Source organism: Corvus brachyrhynchos, unplaced genomic scaffold, assembly GCF_000691975.1.
Source record: "Corvus brachyrhynchos isolate BGI_N302 unplaced genomic scaffold, ASM69197v1 scaffold200, whole genome shotgun sequence".
Lineage (NCBI taxonomy): Eukaryota > Metazoa > Chordata > Aves > Passeriformes > Corvidae > Corvus > Corvus brachyrhynchos.
In genome coordinates, this window is record NW_008236184.1 from 8154701 (window position 1) to 8176898 (window position 22198).

Below are 22198 nucleotides of genomic sequence, written 5' to 3' on the forward strand. Positions count from 1 at the left end.
TGTAGGCATGTGCTGTTGGGGCAGCACAGAGGTGGTGTAGTTCAAAAGGCTGGCAAGTCTCTCAGTAAAATGTTACTTCACTTTTAGTGCACAGTACTGGCAAAAAGAGAGGCTGTTTGTAGCATTAAGTGTGTAGCATGTGAGAAAGGTGAGTTTGGCAGCTGCTGAATGTTAGGAAAATTTAAGCTGAGGGCTATCAGGTAACTTCAGTATTTTGCTGAATGGGTTTTAGAGCAGAAAACTGGATTTTTTTCCCTTAGGTAAAAAAAAAAGAAATGATTTTACAAATAATAATCTTTTTAAAGAGAGTGGCTATCTGGTCTTTGCATCTGCTGGATCCACGGACAGAATGTGGCTTTTCCATTTCCTGGCTGGAGGAGTCAAACCAACACACCCCATGCTGTGGCCTTACTAGTGAGTTGGGTATTTCTGCCCATGTCGTGTCTTGGCTGATGTCATACAAGTGCTGTGTGACTGGAAGGACAAGGCAGCCCAGGATTAACCTTGGGTGACAATTACAAAACACTTCCTGCTCTTGTTGACTTCAGTGATAGCTACAAAATATTTGTGTATGGGAATTTTTAAAGTCTCTTAACATTTCTAAAGTATCCAGACTGGTTTTTAAGAAATACTGTGATGACCAAGTCAAACATAAAGATACTGCTTCGTTATTTTTAATGTTATTATATACTACTTCTCTTTACCAATTTCTTTTTCATTTTTTCCCATGCCTCTAACTCTTTTCTTTATCATAGGCTGCTTGCATGGGCTCAGCCATAAAATCATCTCTTTAGGAAAGAAACATCCTTCTATTTATTGTGTCTGTTTTTTATGATGACTTTTACTTTGAATTTATTTTATTTAACAATACTCTACTTCTTTCCTTTCAGTACATTATAACTACTCCTTCCTGTGTCATTTGGAACTGGCCAAAGTTGGCAGATTTCAAATTTCTTTTTGCTCTTTGAAACGTGCCATTTCTTTCTCCTTCAGTGATAATGGGCATTGTGTTTCCTTAGAAATATTTTTGGGGGCCTATTATTCCTCAACCACTTCAGTTGGCAAACTGAAGGCTTGGAAACAAATTAGCTTGGATGGCAGCCCAAGCTGTCAAAATGAGCCTTCCATTCATTACTGAATCATCCACCTCCTGCATTTAGATCTTCAGCCCCACTTTTCCAGTCAGCTTCTCAGTAGAGTTCTTGGAATTCTTTTTTCTGTCACTTTTGAACTAAACTCCTCCAGTCTACTTCATTTACGACCACACAGCAAAGCTACTTCCCCATTATCTGAAAGCAGTGAACTCGTAACGCCAGTATAGAGGGCAGAGCTGGTCATCGTTTTTGGTAGAAGACATTAGAATTATATTTTTCTCTCATATTATTCCTGTATGAGTTACCTGAGGCCGAGGCCTTGATCATTTTGTCAGGCAAGAAATTCCAGGTAGAAAAAGTAATTCCTACATGGGTGTCATTAAAATTGTGTTATTAGCCTTGCTCTGAAATGATCTAGAGATGAGGTAGGAAGGTCTTGTATCACTTATGGCCTTCAAATATTCTTCCCCACTTCTTTTTGGGGTTTGGGGTTTCTTTGTGTGGTTTTTCTTCTGCTTTGTTTTTCTGCTCCCCTGTCTTTGTCAACATTTTCTCAGAGGAATAAATCTCTCAGAAATATTTTGTAGCACCTTTTCCCTCTTCTCACTTGGTGTTAACATGGACTTTGTTAAGGGAATTTTCAGAACAAAATGTTTTGGTTTTGGGCATGAATTTTTTTCGCCCCACCATTGTAGTAAACTTTTTTTGTGTTTCTATTTAAAGGAGTATTTTTTAAAATAGAAAAACTATTCTGATTGTTAATGAAAGGTAGTTAAAACAAGTTAACAAGTTTGGCGGTTCCAGTATGACCTGGGAATAAGTTGAACTGTGTTGGGGAATTTGTGGAGGAGAGTAGTATCCAGGCAGAGGCATACCCTTGGCACTCCTTCTGTGGGGTAGATGAGAAGATCTGGTGTAGAGACCAGGAGGCTTCAGACTTCTGCTGAAAATTCCTTTAAAAAATCCATGAAGTTACCCTTGGTTCTACAGTACAATTCTATCTGACTGAAATCCAACAGAATGAAGGGAAAGGAGGCAAGTTGCTTGGCCAAAGCCCATACTCTTGGCAGGTACAATGTTAATATTAGAGGCTCTGGAGAAATTTCTCTGGCAATGCAGATGTTGGGATGGGGTGTCCAGGAAGAAACAAGTATCAAACCTTGTAAATTTTTAGGAGATAAAGTTAGAAAAAATGCATATATATATTCACCACAGAAAGGGAACTTTAGTCTTTCATTCATTGAGGCTGGTCCAAAAAAGGTGTTTAGATTTTTTTCATGGGAAAGGTCACAATTTTATTTCTTATTTCTCTCTAGAATCACATGTGTCCCTCCAGTCTGAATATAGACCAGCACAACTTGGGACTTGGACAACAAAAGCCTTGGACCACAAGGACTTCAGATACCTGGAAAAACATGGGGAGAGCATGGGGCCAGCTGCTAGGCTGTGTAAATCTAGAAGATACCTATTCCCTACTACCTTGTTTTGGTCTCAAGTAATGTTTTGCTGCTCTGGAGCTGCACTCTCTATTCAGTCACTTCCTAATCTTCCTAAGCCCAGGTTGGGCTAGTAACCCCAGCAACTCTGGTTTTGTTGTGGTTGTCAGCAGGGAAGTGAAGAATAAGCTGGAAAGCTGTTTTTTAGATTCAAGTTCAGTTGTAAATAACTGCTGCTGTACACAAAGAGTCACATAATAATGGCATGGGATGAACTGAATATTGCACAAAGTGTGAATAAGCCTTGATTTTTTCAAATAATAGAACTGTTTATTTATAGTAAAAGCAGATCATGAAGAAACAGGATACCCACAGGCCCCTCTCTCACTGTCAATAGTAGCAGAGTTATCCATAGACAAGGCCTGAAACAGGTACAGCATAAAGGCAGCAAGAGCTTGAGGTTCTGTGATTCTGCCATTAGGTGAAAACAAGTGCATTCAGCAGCAAATTGATAGGGAAAAGACCAGCCCAGCAGAGGTTTTCTGTGGTGTATCCTATAAACTGAGGTCATTTTCTAAGCCATTTTCTACTCTCCCCACATAAAGATGGATACTTGCACAATGGTGAGTTAGCAGAGAAAATTTGTTTGCCGTTGCACTTCTTGTGATGCAACTTTCTCTTTTTTTCCTTAACCAGCTTCTCTGAGATTCTGACACAATTATAGTTCTGTTGCAAAAATTAGGAAAATACTGAAAAATCTATAGGATTGTTCTTCTAAGCAGGTAAGTCTATTTCCCTCTTTTGTCATGCAGGAATGTTGCCTCCCAAATTAAATACGCATTTAGCATAAATACACTGTGGTGATTATTGCAATTCAGGGACTAACGATTTCCTTTTTCTCCAGCTTTCCTGCTATGCAGTTGGTTGTGTTTCCACACTTATGGTGGTGAATTAACTCCCTGTGGATAATACAGCTTCACTTGCGGCAGATGTCAAGACTCTTAATCAGAATTTAAGTAGCTTCAATTACATTTACTTAATTCACTTTGGAAGTGAAGTAAGTTAAATTGAATTAGGCCGACTTTAATTCTGAATGAGTATGTCCACACAGATATTCAATGCATTTCAGCTAATCTGTTCTAAAAATTAATTCAGGTTCTGTTTGCAAGAACTCTCTAAGGTACAGACACAGAGCCTGTGGGTGCTGGAGATAAGGAGTAGGGAGGGACAGACAATGCTCTGTATGAAAGGCATGGTTGAGGACATTTGGGTGCAATAAGTGCAATTCCATAGCAAACAAGGAATGTTTTTAGCCACAGCACACAAAAGCTTGGATCTTTTTGTGCCTGGTTAGAATGAAATGTACTCAGAGAGCAGCTGCCCCATGCTTGGGTTTGCTCTATGGGATGCAACTGCAATCAGGGTGGTTGAAATTATAATATATAGACAGACAGCATGGTAAATGGAACCAAAAATGTATCTGTTTCTTTATCTGTTGGCAACAGTGGCCAACTGCAGAGCTTCTGAGGAGGATAAAACTAATGTGCACTAATCCCTGGTGCATTCCCCTGGTAGAAGTTAGCAGGGGTTCAAGATTTCCTGAGTCAGAAATGGAGTTTTAGAGCAATTATTAATTGTTCATAATGGATTTTTCCCATGAATTGCTGAGCACTTTAGCACTTTACTAAAACAGAAATGTTTACTATTTCCTGTATGGTTTCTGTCAGTTGTATTACGTACCTATCATTTGTAGAGACCAGTTCTGGGATTAACCCTGCAGGTACGTGGCCAGTGTGACTATTTTGTCTAAATCAACAACAAAATAAATAATGGCCTTATAAAGCTTGCATAGTTATGATCCACCCATGTCTGGAACAAGCACGCAGTCCTGATCATCCTCTCTCAAAAAGGATATGATAGAAAAAGAGGAGATACAGAGGAGGGCAACAAGGATGTGTGAAGTTCTAAAATGGGTTTCCTGGAAGAGACTAATAAAATAGGGCAGTCAGATTTGGAAGAGAGACAAGTAATACAGGTGTGTGTAAAGTCATAAATGGCATGGGAAAAATTAACTGGAGATGACTATCCCCCATTATAACGCAAGACTAAAGGGAGTTTTAAGGCAGCTACTTTAGACCAGAACAAATAGAACTGCTTTTTCACACAGTGCATAATTCAGTTGTGGAACTTATTGCTGACAGATATAGATTCAAGAAGCAATTAGACAAATTCGTGGAAAATAGGTCCAGCAGGGGCTATTAAGCATGCTGATGCAGATGCAACCTCTGGCTCAGGAAATCCCCATATGGCAGATTGCCAGAAGCTGGAAGGTGCAAGAAGCATCACTCTAGGCCTGATGTGTTTCTCTGGTCTTTCTCTGAGTAACCACTTTGGGTTGCTGCTTAGTGTGGGTTTCAGGCCTCCATGGAAGTTTGTGCCTCTTAGGCTTTTATTTATCCCTTCTTGGGCATTGCTTGTATTCCATGTATTACATTGTTTAATTCCCTCTCTTTACAGAATTGTGTTATAATTTGGATGTTTGATTGTTGGCAATAGTTGAATGGTGCAGTATGAAGCATAAAGGGTCAGCCTGCTGTCCTGACAGTACAGTAATCCAAAAGCCTCCATGGCAAAACCCACAAGTTCCACATCCCCATCCCTGCCCACATGGATGAATGGGAAAGATTAGCAGTTCAGTGCTTACAGGAAGATATGCAATTGATGGTCTGGCAGAAAAAGGGAGTGAATTCCAGAGTACCTACCTCCATCCTTTTAAACCACTTTAAGATTAACAGTCACTGGTGGGACTGTGCAGCCTGCCTAGCACCGTTATAAAGAAAGGTGCTGCATTTGTAGACTGGACTTTCCTCTCGTAATTTCCAGTTGTAGGAATTCATCTGTAGAGGCTGAGTTCAGGCAGAGAGACTGGTTTGTTGGAATCATGCCCCTGAAATGGAGAACAGCAGGGAAGAGGCCCCTGCCACAGCTGTGTGATAGGAACAAGCAACACCAGGTACAGTCCTGGAGATACAGAGCCAGCTCCTGCCTCAGCACTAATTTCTTGCATAATATTGAGCAAATCCTCTTTTCTTCCAAAAAACTGGTTCCCAAGGGTGAATATACCTCTATATTCAGCTGCAGAAAGACCACAGCTTCATCCCTTTGTCTGCCTTTTCATTCCTCTTGGGTTTGGGCTTCACAGATCTCCACAAACCCACCAACTATAGATCAATGTATCTGATACTCTTATTAATGCTGTATTCAGGTTCCAATTCTATGCTGAATGATACCCCACTGCTTCTGGGGGAAACTCTTTGTCTTTTTCCTTCTGTGACTAAGAAATGGCTCACGGTGCATTGAGCTCATAGATTCTCTTTGATTGTGAGTGTAACCTTTCAGCGTGAGGCTGCTGGTGCAAGTGAAATCAAAAAGCCTTTGTGCAAGTGTCTTAACAAGCCAGTGGTGTGATGGTGTAAGCTCTCACCTGGCTCCCAGTCAGCCTGAGCTTGACCAGGTTCTTAAGCCTGCTAAAAGGTGGTTTCAGGCATATTGGGCTTTCTGAATACTTGCTACAAAATAATTAAAGCATTGGTTTTGCACTCCCAGAGAGTTTGTCCCTAACACTGCCTAAATGAATCACACGCTGTTTTTCTTAACCCAAATGGGATAGATTTGAAGTCACACTGTGATAACTCCTGAGTACAATAAATAGAAAAATATAAGGCAACCCCTTTTCTCATCACGGCCTCCTAAAGGGAAAAACCATGAGTGCTCAAGTGACTTTGCAGAATGAAAACTGTTGATGCCCAGGCCCTGCTCTGAGTGAGGGAGAATAAGAAAATCTACATCCAGGATAAACAAAAGTGAGCTACCTGCTATAGATGAACCTATTCCTCAGGGGGGAACTCACCACTTTACACCTCTAATGCCTATATGCCTTCGCTCTGAATGCTTTCAGCATTTGCATTTTTGTCATCTAAAAGCTGCTGCTCTGAGTTCTGTGGCTATGTCTACATAGCACTAAGGGAGAATGAAAAGCTCTTCTGTGACTGTAAAAGTACCTAAATCAATCAATAAATATTGGTTTAAATGAGTGTTAGGTGCTACACAAGCAGTATTGATGTGAACTGAGGAGGAAAAGAGAAGCCCTGAGAGATGCAGGTCTGTTCCCCCAGGAGGTGTCCAAGTGTACTGATTTTCCTGTACTTTTAGCTTCTATAGTGAAAATAAACATCTAAATTCCTTTGAACAGCTGAACTTCTATTACTTTAATAGGAAGAGGTGCTAGTACCTGTATGAGGCTGCTGCTAGAAGTGCATTAATAAGTTAAAATTTTTTTAGCTAATCTTCCTGTTTGTCAGGTTTAAAACAAAGGTAGTGAGGGTCAGTGACTTTCCAGAGATCTCACACTGGAATTGTTGTAGGACTCTAGTAAGAACCCAGGCCCATCAGTTCTGAGGTCTGAGCACCATGTGCTGTTTGTTTTCAGGCTGGCTGTTGATTTGAAATGCAATATTTACCAACAACTTGGCAATGTTAATGGGGCATCTTGCAGGACACTGAGCCATGTAACAGAAGTCTGTAATGTCTCCTGCCCGGTTCAAATGAATTCAGCTGCTGCATTGTGGAGGATTTTCTATCCACAGGTGAACCCTGTGAGATTCCAAAGGGAGATACTGAGAAAAGGGAAGGAAGGCTGCCAGGCTCTTCTGCAGTGTAGGAGGGAAAAGGAGCAGATACTTGCAGTGCACATACAGGAGCAAAGGTGCATGTTAGGTTAATTATTAGGGCCAAAAATATATTGTCTGTGCTGCCTTGGAAAAAATGGGAGGGGGAGGAGATGTGGGAAAACAGCTTGGCTCTCATGGGCACTGTGGCACAGTGGAAAGGAGGCCTGGGTGCCAGGGTGAGATGGAGAAGGCCACCAGTAAAGAGTTTCCACTTCTGAGGCTCTGTTCTCAACTGTTCAGCTGCTTTGCACGTTGCAAAAATAATAATTATTGTTTTTCAGAAGCCTATCCATCAGCTGATGCTTCAGCTGCCTCTCGAGATTAGAATATAAACCAAATTGGGCTGCTGCTTTCAATAAGGAGATTTTTAATCTGTTTTGGAGCAACTGCATGACACTGAAGTCATTCTAAGGTTAAGTGGGAAGGAGTTCCGGGAAATGGAGGTTGCAGGAGAATTATTTGTACAAACAGTGTCTTTCTTCAAATGCAACCAGTCTGAGGGTTATGCCTGTGCTTATTAAGGCAGAACAGTATGAAAAGAGTTTGAAGATTGGAAGCTGATCTTAGTGCCTGCCCATTAAATGCCTGAGACGTGAGAACCAACTTTTTAAACTCTAGTTTTATGATCATCAAGTCTGTGACAGGTCAGTGTTTAGCCTATTATCTTATCAGCTAGTGGCTACATATTCATTGGAGAGAGATGAGCTGTCCATTATATGTATTTTGTACTTTTATGATGAAAGATAATTTGTGTAAAAGCATCCAAAGTGTAGGCATTTTGGGATGCTTTTAACATATCAAAAGAATCTGATCTGTATCTGTCTTTTTCCTCTAGCCAAATTACTCACCAGGAATACTGATTCTTTTATTTCCTTTCCATTCATTTTCCATGCAGTCTGTGTTAAAAAAAAATGATTTTATTTGATTTATTTTATTGTTATATAAGGGTTGCAGAACAGGAAGTGGAGGGTAAGACAAAAACCAAACCCACAGAAATAAGGGCTTTTTAGATTGTCTTTAAAAAAATTATTCTAATTATTTATTGCATCAAATATTGGTATAGAGGGAACATTTTTCTGCTCCCTCTATAAATTTTCCCCTAGTGTTCCCTCATATTTGCCAGATTGGGAAAATTTAAAGGAGCGAAACAATTTGGAAGAGACTGGCTTCTTTATAAACCTCTGCTTTGTTGTCAGGCTATTTTGAATGAATTCATCTTAGCATGTATCTCCAGTTTTCCAATAGAGAAGGTGCTTCTCTGGCTGCCAGATTGGAAGCTTGGATGCAGTGTTAAGTAGCCAAGTGAGTTAGGTCCTGGGGTTGAAAAATCTCCTTTTTCTGGAGATTTTTGGTGAAGCAGAATAGTTTGGAATGATGTTCAGTCTTCTGAATCATGTGGGGTTGTGGAGCTATGCCACAAAAAATTCTTTGACCAGAAAAAGATATTATTTGACTGGGAAGTTGTCTTCCCCTGTTCCTTCTTTTCCATATGTGGAAATACATGGTTGCCATGGAGTTGTAGCAGGCTGGTCTACTCATTTTGCAAGTCTCTCAAAGTTTTAACCCTTTTAAATTTGCCAATCTGCCCCTTTTTTCTTCTTGAACAGGAACTCTTGGGTTTAAGTCTTTGACAGCTCTCTTGCTTTTTGTTTATGTTTATGGTTTTTTTTTTTTTTTGTTTGTTTGTTTTGAGTTAAATTTCATAGATGTATTTCCAAGGGAACCGTGGATACCCAGGGCTCTGAAGACCGGAGATTAAAATCAGCCTGTAAAAGATCTAGAAAAGCACATCAGCCTGGTTATGATTATTTCAATGGTTATTGTGTTTACTTTCAGATGTGTTAGAGAGCGTATACAATGTGTCTAATATGTTGTCTTCAGGAATATATCATAGGAATGGCTGATGGCTTTATGTAGCAAGGGAATTCCTAGCTGTGAGCTTGAAGTGTTTCTTTATGCTCAGGGTCTTTTCTTTGTGTTTAAGAAAATGCTTCCCACTCTTATAGCACCTTTTGCTCCCAAGGGCTTTGCTCCTGATCAGTCAGGATGAAGAGTAACTGCTTGATTTAAGCCAGAGATTCATGGTAGTGTAAATCCACGGTGAGATCAGTCTCTGGCTCAAGTAGATGAGGTTCCCCAACAAGCTTCTGCTGCAGTCTGCAGCAGCTGGCCAGGGAAAAGAAGTATCTCAGTGGAAAAAGGAGAATAATAAACCTCTTCTACTCTGGGTCCTTCCCCCCTCCTTTCCCTCTGATTTGAGGTGACAGTCACAGTGTTCTTCCCTCAGTCTCATCTTCCCATCATGTCACTTCTCTTGGTTTCTGGTTTCCCCTGCTCCTTTCTGCATTTTTTGACATTTGCCTTTGCAACTCAATTTCCTGGTCCCTTCTCAAGTTTATCTCCTCCCAAAGCCATGGAGCTGTGCCGCTCAGACTGCTCCCTGACTGAGCTCACACTTGCCCTTCCTCAATGTGCCTGCAGACAGGGCCCATTCCATAGCTCCTCCTAAGATTTTTTTAACTCCCTGTAGCCCTTTTCTTGTTGAATCCGATCTCTTACTCACTGGCCTTATGGGTTTGTGTGAGGTTTGGGTCTGGCTTCTCCAATCATTACCCTCTTTCAGAGGGCCATCCATCAGAACCCTTAACCAGCTCTCCTTATTCCAATCAGGAGGAAAGGTGTTCCTATCACTCCATAAGTGCTTGCTTTACATGTAAAAGTGCATGTCTGCATTTTGCCTTCAGTAAATAGTGCTGCATTTTTAATGAGCTTGTCCCTAAGTAACAGATTGTGCCGCCAAATGCTTTAAATTTCTGTCTTTTCAGATTCTAAAATAAGTTTTTGCTGACTTTTTGTTGGTAATGGCTGAAGGGGATGGTTTTCAAAATATGCATGGCTGGCACCAGCTGAAGATTACTTTTTATTTTCCTCATGCTGAGTGTGCTGGCTCTTTTCTCTCATTTATCCCAGGGAAGCTTGTTTAAATGTCCCTTGCATACTGTAATTGAATCCGCTGTGGGAACTCAAGCTTGTACCATCTTTCTCTGGGCCTCTGGAACTTCCTGGGGGTGAAAAATCTTCATTTAATGATGAACTCTGCAGTCTGAAGCCTCGTGTGAGAGACTACCCAAGGAGTAAGACAGGAAATGTGCCACTATGTTCCGTTTTAATTCAAGAGGTAAATGAGGGCACCGTGGGTCATGGCCATAGGTGTCAGCTCCAGGCTGAAAGGCTCAGCTCCTTGGCTCAGCAGTTTGAACAGCAGCCTGTGTGGAGCCTCTGCCTAGAGCTTGTTCTGAACTGAGAATTCAGTGTGAAGAGAAACATGTTCTTGCTCTTGAGTTTCTGAAAGAGATTTGGCAGTGTGAAATCCCAAGGCTGCAATGGTGCCTTTGGAATTGAACTCAGAATTAGTGAGCTAAATCTATTCAAATGTTTGTTTGTGGGGCTGACTTTCCAGCTGATGTTGCTCAACACAATTTAATAAAGCCAGTTATCCTTCATGGATGTCAACAAAGCCTTATCAGCTTCTGCTTTTTAAGAATCCAACCCCACAATGCTTACAGATATTTCATTTTAAGTACTATAATATGGGAAAATGGTTTAAGGTTTTGTTTTGAAACAGGGAGCTCAAATAGTTTTGGGTGAAATATAAGAAACAGATCTTAGGGAGGTGGTGCACAGTTGTTAACACTTGTATAACCCTGTTAGGCCCAAAAGGTGCGAGGCCTGAGAAGAACAGCTTGTCACCTGAAGCCAGTGTGAGCATGAGGCTGGGATGTAACTAAAGGAAGCAGAAAAGTGTAGCATTAATTTTAGTTTCATGGCGATAATGGTTATTTTGATGTTGCAAAGTGAGGAGGAACTAAACTTACTCATAGACATGAGAGATATGGATCTGACCTGGTAGAGAACTGTAGCCTGATCAGGTTTCTGGCATATACAAAAAACTCTGGTATGACACTGGAAGAAAATGATGAACAAATTGTCTTCTGGGAGAGCTGAGGAGGGCCAGGATGAAAGGGAAAAGAGGGGGCAGTGGAAAGAGTCAAAAGAAAAGAAGTTGTGCAAGGTGCTGAATGTGAAAACAATAAACTTTGATGTGATGAACATTGGCTGGGAAGCAGAAGGATCTGAGGATGGCAGAGAAGGTAGGTGACTGGATAAATGGACTGGAGGGGATGAGGGCAGAAGCCTGGAGGGGAGAAAGCTTCAGTGAGATGAGGAGAGAGATGACTCAGCCTTGGCTGAAAGGCTTCAGCATTGTAAATTGGGCAGGAGGATTTAATGGCAGCTTTGACGCCTGGGAGAAGAGGGAGGAAGAGCTGAAAATGCCCCTAAGAATTTCGATCTGTAAGAAGAACATCGCCACTGGCAATGTGGAAAAGAAGGAGAAAACGCAATAACCCCCCAAGGCTGACAGTTCAGAGGCTGAAATTCTGAGCACACACGAGGAGTTTGGGGGCAGCAGGCACCGACTGCCCCATGAAGCCCCTCTGAAGCTGGTGCAGTGTGTGGGTGAGGAGCAGATTTTCCTTCAGTGGGACAGGGCGGGTCACACTGGTGTCAGGTCACTGTGCCAGCCACAGAGCTCACTAGGGAGGTGGAAGGAGGTATTTTAAGGCTAAATGGATTCCCACTCCCAAAGCAAAAGGGGATGTCAGGGAAATAATGTGGCTCCCTGTGATAGCAATTTACTGTGCACCTGCAGTATTGTTCTCATGCATTGTCCTCATCTCCTTCAGGACTCTGCCCTGGAGCTCTCTCTGGCCTGGCTGACACTCCCTGCTCCATGTGGAAGCAGGCTGCTGCCTTCCAGGGCTGGACCTGGCTGTGGGGAAGGTGTGCCAAGGCACTGCCTTTCCTCCAGTGTGTGACACTGCAGTCTCTTGAGTGCCTCCCTCCCTTTCTCTTCACCCCGGACATCTGGTCCTGGTTTTAAAGCTCCAAACCTGATTTGGTACTTTGAGGGAGATCCTCATCCCCGTCGTGTTGTGGGTGCTGGCAGCGTGCATGTAGAAGGACATTCACTGTCAGGCCTTGGGGACTGTGCTTCCCTTCTGGCACCACTCAGAGTTTTTTTCTTCTGGGTACACCACAAACACCATAATTTTCTTGTTTATTTTTTCTTTTTTGTTAAGCATTTATATGGCTTTTCTTAGGCCACATGTGGTGCATAGAATAGAACTTCAGCGGTGAGGAGGAGACTAAGGTTCATCTTAGGACCCTGAACTTTGTGTGCCTTTTTGGTGTGGATTTCCCAGGCTGTGACAGTAACAAACCTATAGATCCCTTTTCCCTGCTCTTTCACCAGATCTGGTGTGTTTTCTCTGGTTCACATAGACCAGAGGCTGCCCCTCTCCTTCTTCCAATGTGCACCTGGCCCTGCCCACCCTGCACCTCTGCAGGGCACTAATTTTTGGTGCAGCTGTTGTCAGTCTGGGTGTTTTATGCTCAAAACTTTGAGGCCCACAATGTGTCAAAATGCCTTCAAAAAACTTGGCTAAATGGTTTTATAGATGCAAGAGAATGAAATGGTAAATGTTAATATGGCTATGGTGAAAATGTGAGTGTTCAGGGATGCTGAAGGATGGCATTTCCCTGTGTGAGCTTCTCCCACTCCTTTCTTCTTTTCTAAGAATGCCCAGTTTTTTCAACAAGCCACTTTCAAGTATGCAGACAGTGCAAGATCCTGAGTTAAATTTATCCTTTCCACAACTCCACTGACTTCAATAGAGTTGCACCAACACTTGTCCCATCTTTTGTAGCTGATTAATTTATGTTCATTTTACTTCTCTGGTGCCAGTGAAAGAATTTAATAGACTCTTATTGTTCCCTGCAGATTCCCCCCTTCTGTGCAGAGAGGCATCAAGCTCTTCTGTGGGTTGGCATTGTTGTTCTTTCTTTTTTTGATTTCCTTCATGGAACAGAAAGAGATTACACCAGGGGAGCTAACTGTGCACTTGGCTCTCCAGGGAATTCAATACATGCCTGCAATTAACCTGCATTGAACTGGCCATTGGATGTTGCTATTCCTCCACAATAAACACAGATGGAAGGCAGTTTTGACTGAGTATTTGTATACTGCAGGTTGGCACAGCTCAAGTTAAAATAAATACAATTTCCAGACGCTTCAGATCCCTGCCTCTCCTTTCTGCTTTTTTTTTTTTTTTGTTTGTTTGACAGAGGAGAGGAAAACTCTGAATAGTATAAAAAAACCCCTTCTTGTTTGTCCCCCAAAATAAATATTTCACCTAAAAGCTGAATTTATTTCAGATCTCAGCCCCATCAGTCTGTCAGGGAGACAGTGAAAGGGGAGAAAAAATTTAATCAGGATTTAGCAGGGAAAGTAATTCAGTGGGAGGGAAAGTACAGTTTGGATTGCACTTAATATCACAAGCTCTCATCTTGCTGGTGCTTGGAACATTGTACAGCTTTACTCCTCTCATGGGCAGCTTGAGTTCTGAGGATTAAAATAAGATGCTGAAGGTTTGTGGGCGAAAATACATCTTTATGTGTTTCTCAGCCTAGAAGTGAATATGTTCTAACAGAAACAGTTTTTTCTTTACTTGTTTGGGGAGGGAAGGCTGTGGGTTGGAATGAGCACCTCATTAGCTATTAATTATTTTCCTCATTCACAAAACCAAGAGATTTCCTCCATTGCCAAAAATGGGTTGTCTGTGGGAAAACCTGAGTTCTGGGAAGATTTAAAAAAAAAAAAAAAAAAAGTAAGCAAAACAAAGCACAATTGCTTAGTTTAAAGACATTGAGCTAAGCATATAAAAAATCTGCCACCAGGGTCAGACTTGATGCCATGTGTATTTTTTTTTTTTTCATTAAAGGAGTGCAGATTTTGAGCCCAAGCTATTATTTCAGGTGACTTGAGGCCCTCCGGGGGCAGCAGTGAAATGGAAAAGAGCACGGCAGCCTGCTCTTGGAACTGATGCTCACTGAATCTGAAAGGTCATGTCATGTTTTCTGGCAATTGACTCAATGGGTTTGGATTCTACAACATAAGGTCGGGCCGTTTTCACTCAGCACATGTTTACTGGGGAATGTGCCTTCCAGTTGTTTTCACATTGACCTTATTACCCTGCCACACTGATGAGCCTGGCACAAAACCTACTTCTTGTATTGCTGTGTGCACCACGTTCCCTCTACCCTTCCTGCCTTCCAATATTGTTGCTTTGGGCTGCAGATGAAGGATTTGGTGTCTGCAGTTCCCCTCACTTCCCATGCCTCTGTTACAACACAGATGTGCAGAAGCCCCTTGACTGCACACTTTGGAGGAGTAAGAGGGTACAATGGGATTGCCTGGTGTTTGGTTCCCAGGTTTTGCAATAGGAAAGATGTGGAGGAGAGGAGACACAGTCTCTGTGCAGGAGGGTTTACAGCATCTGAGGTAACATCCCTTCCAGTGCTCCTGCAGGGGATGCTGGCCACAAGCTGGACAGACACTGGCAGGGCAGGACTCACAGCCTGGGACTGGGATGGGCTCTACGCTGAGCAATGCTAAAAGGGATGGAGGCAGCAATTCTCTCCCTCATGGCAAATCTGCTCCTTCATGCAAATAGACTGGCCAAGCTTTACAGGGATAAATAAAATACTGCTGCTATTTCTGCAAGCGCATTGGCAGCTCTCTCTCCTTGCAGCCGCACAAGTTCTTGTGCTGAGAACACAATATGCGTCTCTGCCACCTTTTCAGGCTTAAAAAAGTGTTTTGGGCTTCTGTCAATTTTAGGAGTTATAAGTTAAAGACAAGGAGTTTATTATTACTTGGAACGCTCCCATGTTTTAAGCAGTTTGAGACAAAAAGGAGATGAGGCATTTGAAAAATGTTGGTAGAAGGAAGGAAATAAGCCCACGAGTGCTTTCTTCTGTGAATGCATTGCTTAACCTTGTCCTGCCACCCGGTTGTCAACCCTGGCTGCCCCAAGAAGGAAAAATGTTGTAGTGCTTTGTCATTGTTTGGATATTGCTCTTTCAGTAAGGTCAGAGCACACTTGCAGCAAATCCACAAGTCAGAGAGCGAGGCATGCTGTGATGTTACATGGGAGTGTCAGGACCTTGAGAGATGAGAGGTTTGGTTCTGGCTTGGACTTTGCTGTCTGAGCATGGCACCGACAGGTTATTTTTGGAGACAGCTTTGTAGTCTGCAGCTCAGGAACGCTGGTGTAAGACCTAGGATCAGTTATTACCCTGGGCATCTTTCTGTCGATAAAATGAGAGCCTGCCTTGAGAGAGGCTTCAAGAGTGGCTGTTACAGTCACCAGGATGAGGGCAGTGTCAGTGGTCTTTGCCACTGACCAGCTTGATTTTAAACCAGAAAATGTCCTAGTCATTTTTTGCCATCAGGATAGCTTTTTTCTGTGTGTTACACTTTAGGAGGGACGTTGCTGGAGAACAGGGAAGGAGGCATCCTGGATGCTGTGGGCTGACTGGGTACCTAATGCAGCTATGTCCTGTGTCACATGCTGTGTGCTGGTGTTTCAGTATCTTCTCAGGGTGCAAAGCACCATGCAGACACACCCAGTGTAGCACTGGAACAGGAACATCCAGCTGTGTCAGACTCTTGATGTGTTCCAGGTCCATGCACAGGCTAAAGGGGTGGGAATTGCTGAGGAGGAGGAGGGTTAACACATTAACTTAGCTCAGAAGGTGCTGATCATGCTGAGGTGACACACCAGCCTGTTTGGCACTGGCTTCCTTCCCACAAAACCAGTGGCAGTGTAGAGAAGCCTGTAATGGCAGGTTGTTGCCAAAGTGTTGCCCAGAATGTGGCTGCTCATACACTTTTTAGAACCTTAATTTTTGCAGGACATGCAGGCTCACCTGATTCTGCAAGTCCATCTTGGGTAAACCACTGCCTGACTTAAACCCTGAAGTGGAACTTTCTTGAACCAAATCCTGGCTTTTGTCTTTTATGAAGTGAGCCCTGTGCACTGAAAAGCATGGACTGGGCAAGCAGAGCAGCCCTAGAAAATACTTCTAAAATTGTATTTGCTAAAGTCTGGAAATTAGTATTCATCTCAGCAAGAGGACCAAGGCAAGGCTTGTGACAAACACATGCCCATTTTAAACAGGAATAAAAGAGTCAGTGTAAAATTCCCTTGTTTTACAGTCATATCCATTATACTATTTGCTATGACTCCTATAGTTCGAATCTATTTTCCCACCAATTTTGTAGTGCTGCATACACATTCACTGAGTGGAAGCCATTTTAGTGGATCAGCCTGCTGATTTCACAAGAGCCTAAAGGGTAAAACTCCTTGGAAGTGTTCATAACTCAAGTAGTTTGTCTTGGTAGGAAAAATCCAGTTTAAATGGTGCAATAGCCTTTCTTAGCTAAGATTGCAAATGCCCTGTGGCTGGCTGTTCTGTTCTCACTTTAGGTGACGGCTGTGGATTAAGAGCCTGAGGCTTTGGCTAACATCTATAGGCAAAGCAATGCATCCCCAGGGTCTAATTCAAGGAAAGTTGTGCAGGTGTCATAATTAGCAGTTTCCTGTTAAAGCTCCACAAATAAGCTCTAATCCTCAAGGCACTAGTCTCCAAAACCCCTTGCAGGTTTGTTTTCAGACCAAGTAATATTCATATGTAACCTTTTTTTTTTTAATTGCCCAAGCTGCACATTTAACTACCCTGGGCCCACTGGCTTAGATTTTGCCGAAAATCAGATGTGAACAGGGATTAATGGTTCCAGTTGCTCACACTACCAAGCCACCATGCCGAGTGCAACCTGCCCTTAAATGAGGCCGAGGTGTACAATAGTTGAGTCAGAACAGAATGGAGGACTTTGGTTTCCTCTGTTATCCCTCCTCGCCCTTCAAGGCCAATAAACATGTCATAAAGGGAGGAAAAAGTGTGAAAAGTTAGGAAGCAAAACACAACCCTTAATGGTCTCTAAATATGCTGCAGCCACCTCCAAGTGAAAGTTGAGGTACCAGAATTTTTAGCACTTGGAGAAAAGCCTGCCTCCCCCCTCCCAACCACAACGGAGCAGGGACTCCCAACACAAGTGTTCCTGGATAGAATAACGTTAGGAATGTGTGCACATGTGTGTGTGTGCACATCTGCAGCCAGGGAAAAGAGAGGGAGGAGTGTGTTAATTGCAGTGTGAGCACATGTCAGGCAACGAAGGGAAAGTTTCTCAGATCCCATGATCAGTAGGGCATCTGAGGACTTTAATGTTTTTCACAGTACAATAAAACTACCAGTGCCAGCTGGAGTCTCCAGCCAAGCTGTGTGCCTTGGAGCTTAGATGTTTCACATCACTGAAGGCTACATAATACTTTCAGCTGGCATTGCATTCCGTTTGATATGTCTGGGGACGGAGATAGTTAGTTAAATAATCACATCGGCTGATGTGGTAGCTCAAACAATGGGCCCTTCCCCCTCTCTCCAAACACGTTTTGGGAATATTAATTTGGAAGAGGGGCACCAAAGTTTTTCATCTCTGTTTTCTTGATCTGTTTCTTTTTTTGTTTAGCCTCTAAGTGTTGACAGGTTGTGATGATGTTACTTCTCTTAGTGTGAATTTTTGTGAGACAAAAAGAAGGATCCGGTCAGGTTTTTCAAACAGATGAGAGATCAGTCAGAGAGAAATGAGAACTTCGAGGCTTGTTTGTTCTGAAGTGGAGAATTTAGCCTCAGTACTGGATAGTGTGGGTTCAGGGGGTTGACTAGGAAACCATTTAAAATAAATTCAGTATGTGCAATTTTTTCAAGTTGCAAGTAAAAAACCCCAGAAGTTATAAACATGCAAAGTGCATGACAAAAGAACCGTAATTTACTAATTAAATGTAAATAAAATATCCTTGGTCTTTGAAAGTCCCTTTAAACCATGAAAGCAGCACTGGAGTATTTATGGAAATATCTACCTGGTGGTGGGACTCTTGATGGGTTTTGGTCATGCTATTGGTTAGGTGATCATAAGCCAAGCAGAGATGGAGAGAGAGCTGCTGCAGGGGCTGTGACTAATCATTACAAATAGTTCTCTAGTATTTTATTTTCTAGAGCCTTTGTTGAAGTTTGAGATATGTTTTCCAGTTTTTCAAATATGCAAGATGATAATTCTAGAGACAGATACATGGGTCTGTAGTTTTGGTGTATGGAACTAGAGGTGATGGATAACTTTGCTTTCAGAAGTACCAAACTACTTTATCATCTGTATTAGTGGGATTGTCTAGTTGTGTCTTTCCTTTCTTCTAGAATTTTCATATGGGGATTTTGTAGAACCTTGACAACCTAGACAGATGACATAAAAGAAGCTATCTAGCTTGGTGTGTTCTTGAACTTGCTTTCTATTTAGTTCTTTAATGTCTCCAGACTTCAGTGTTGCTGCAACATAAGTTGTAAGTGTGCATTTTTCCCTGACATAGAACTTTCTTGAAAACTTTTGTCAAGGTGATTAAACCTGTTGTCTTGACCTCACTTTGTTGTATACAGTGCTCTGTGAGTGCAAGTAACCAATGAAAATCCATTGCAATCTCTAAACTGATGTTCTGCAAACAGTTCTACACCTTCCTGTTTCTTTTCTGTGCAGGAAATCATTTTTATACAAATACAAATCACTGCTATAAAACTGTGAAACACTAAGACTATTGACACTGCCTGTAAATTATTAGATTAGAAGGCCAGTTCCTCTTTGCTTCCTATATAATCAGTGGAGAAACCTGAACTTGTTTTTAATATCAGGTCTTGAATCACTCTTTGGGGAAGCCTGCGTCTATCCACTGTTAGGTAATGGTCTCCCAGGTGAGACCCCTACAGTCATGTTAAATTTAGGTGGTGTGCATTCAGTTCTACCTATCCCCTCCACATCTGCCTGAAGAGACTGAAGCATTTATCTGATTACAAGGAGGATTCTGTGAAGAAAACTAGGGGTTTCACTGAAGTGTTGAAGTTGTTAACCTCTCACAGTGTCTGCTCACTGCCTGCATGGCCGAGTGTGCCCTGTCCCACTGAAGCCACCTTTGCACATGCAGTCACAAGCTCTCTTGAGTTGTAAGGCATGACATGATATTTAAGAACAGCATTAAGAGTTATGCATGAAAGACAGGATACTCGTTATTTCCTGGCAGCCCTTCAAGCCTTGACCTCGTTCCAGGAAGAAAGCAACCTGTGAAAACATCAGCTCCTGTCAGCAATCGCAGCTCAGAGAGAGCAGCACGTGCTCCATATGCTGGAGGAGTTGTGAAAATCCATAGAGCAGCATGTGCTTGTGCTTACAAAGCAGCTGTCCCTCCACCTCCACGCTGATGGCAGTGCGACTGCTCACTCAATACTCTCCAGCTCCTCGGTGCGGGCGCTGGTAGTGCCACAGCGGGAAAGATGGGTGGAGCTTCCTACCCCCAGGTTTTCAGCAGGCATGTGTACCATCAACAGCCTTCTGGATCAAGGTAAATATTCAAGGGATCAATTCCCTCATTCATCTTACTCCTGGAAGTTACTGATACCAAAGGACTGCAGCGGGAAAGGAGCTGATGAGGTGGTGCTGAATCACACAGGTCTGAACAAAGGACCTGGGATTGTCTCAGTTCACCCTCGATATCTGTCTGGAACTGGGAACATCTTCTCCTTCAGACTTCAGCAGCTTGTCACATGAGGCTGTATTATGTCCAGTTAGGTCACTCTGGAACGCTATCAGATGCTCTTTATATTTTTGCACTGACTGATTTAAAGGGTCAGTCAATGAAATCAATGGCAATGAATATGGGACAGCAAAAAAGAAATGTTTTCTCACTCAGCACAGGAACTTGCTGTCATAGGAGGTTAAAGAAGCAAATGCTGTGGGTGGATATCAAGACCTGAACCGTTTAGTGAGATTGCTGATCTTCGGATAAAGTTACTCATACAGAAGTATCTCTAACTCTTCTGTTCTGCTGTTGCTTCTTGGCTTTTTTTTTATTGTTTTTGTATTGTGTAGCAATACAATACATCTTGTATATGTTAAGAATAATTTATTTTGTTCTGAAACTTGAGGAATAGGTTACTCTGAAAGGCAGGTCAGTGGTCTTCATGGCCCCCAGAGCGTGAACTGGTGTGAATGTGATGTGCTGGCCCAAAACCTACTGGTTCCTTAATGTAAGAACATTTTTCCCCCTTCCATGATCTACACTAAACATCCCCTTCTCTGTCTCTGCATTACTGAAAAATTCAAAAAGGTGCCTTTGGATAATCAGTGCACAGTGCTTCTCTTGCAGCTACTAGGTATGAACAATAAGCCATTTTCCCTGAGTTCCATAATGAAAATGCCCTTTTGAATTCCTAAATACTTGAAAATATGTGCTGTGTTGAGGAACTGTTGTCAAGTTTGAGTTATTCAGTACCTCTCTGCATCTCCTTTAGGTTTTTCAAAGTTTGTGAAGCCATTGTGATAGACTGGAAGACTGTCCTGCCCTGACCTAGATGCTGTTTTGCTCCAGGCTCAGTGTGTCCCTTGTTATTAATCTTATCATAGGAAGCCTTGAATAACCTGACTGGAGTCTCTCAGTGATGAGCAGTACCAGGTTATGAACCATTTTGGTCATGAACCCTTGTACACAGAACTACCCTGGGATTGTTGGCTTTGACTCTGTGTATGTGCAGAATTACAAGACCCACAGTTTCTGCCTTCTGGATCTACAGGGAAAAATCTTAAGTTTAGCAGAGAATTCTACCTTTTTTGGTTTTTTTTCTGCTACTGGATCATCTTCTAGCTTGCAAACAAGGTCTTTTATTAGAAACAATACTTCCTGGGACTTCAGAATTTCTTCTCCCTAAAATTCATGTGTTGCTACATAAGCATTCTTCCCCTATGCAGTTCTGTCCTGAGGCATTCCTTGTTACTAGCTACCCTTCAAAGAGCTCTTAATTTCAGAGAATAATTAACTCATCTCCCAGGTAATTTTTATTTTGCTTAAGCCTCCTTCTCATGCTTGAATACTACTAATCTACTCAAAGTTGCTGAAATCCCCTTTGAAGTCCTTAATTATATCAGTGTGTGACCTCTTCTTACATTACAAGCATTGAGGTTGCTATAAGAGGCAAAAGTGAGAAGAAGAGCAGTCTTCATCTGATCCCTGTCCTTGATAAGCACAGGCTCTGACATTTTGGGCTGTCAGGAGACAGAGGTACCACTTAACAGTGAGAACAACGGAAGCTCTTTGCAATCAGGTGATATGCTACATACTGGGAAAAATGCACTGGCAGGCTGCAGATCTGGAGTCACTGATGGAGGTGGGTAAATTCTGAATCTCTGGATTGGATCTCTCTTCCCAGTCCTGTCCCAGCCTCCCTCTGAAGTCGTGTAAAGTCTTTGTGTTCAGAATGCCTTTGGTGGAGTTCCTCAGGTTTGTTTTCTGTTACTCAAAGAACAACCTCCTTTTGCTTGTTCAAACGCATCTTTCACAGGCTTTATCTCATGGCTTCTCATTTTTACATTGGAAGAGATACTGAACAATCCATTTCTGTCCAAGCCCTTCAGACCACCCATGATTTTATAGACTCCTAAAATAAATTCCTTGTCATCTCTTTTTGATGGAGTCCTAAAGAGTTTGTATGATCCTTCCTCATATAGGTTTTCCCTACTGTCTCCCTGAATCTTTTCCAATTCCTTTTCTGACATGAGTTATCCTCATTGGAGAAAAGTGGGATTAGAATCTGGATTTTCTTGTTGTGGGTTTTGATTCTAAGGATATGTGATAGCCACCTCTAATATCTTCATGCCTACATTTGTGTTCTGAGGAGTGCACTGTGTTGGTGGTGAGGGATAGCCCTCATTAGGTTATTTTTCATCAGTTTTTAGGAAACAGAGCCAACCCAAAGGAGGATGAAGGCAAAAGCTCCAATGACATCCTGATCAAAAATCCTTGCAAATGAGAGGATGTTTTTTAAATTGGTATACACTAATGACCTTAGCAGCTTTAATCTCTGAGCCAGTTTTACAAGCAATCCT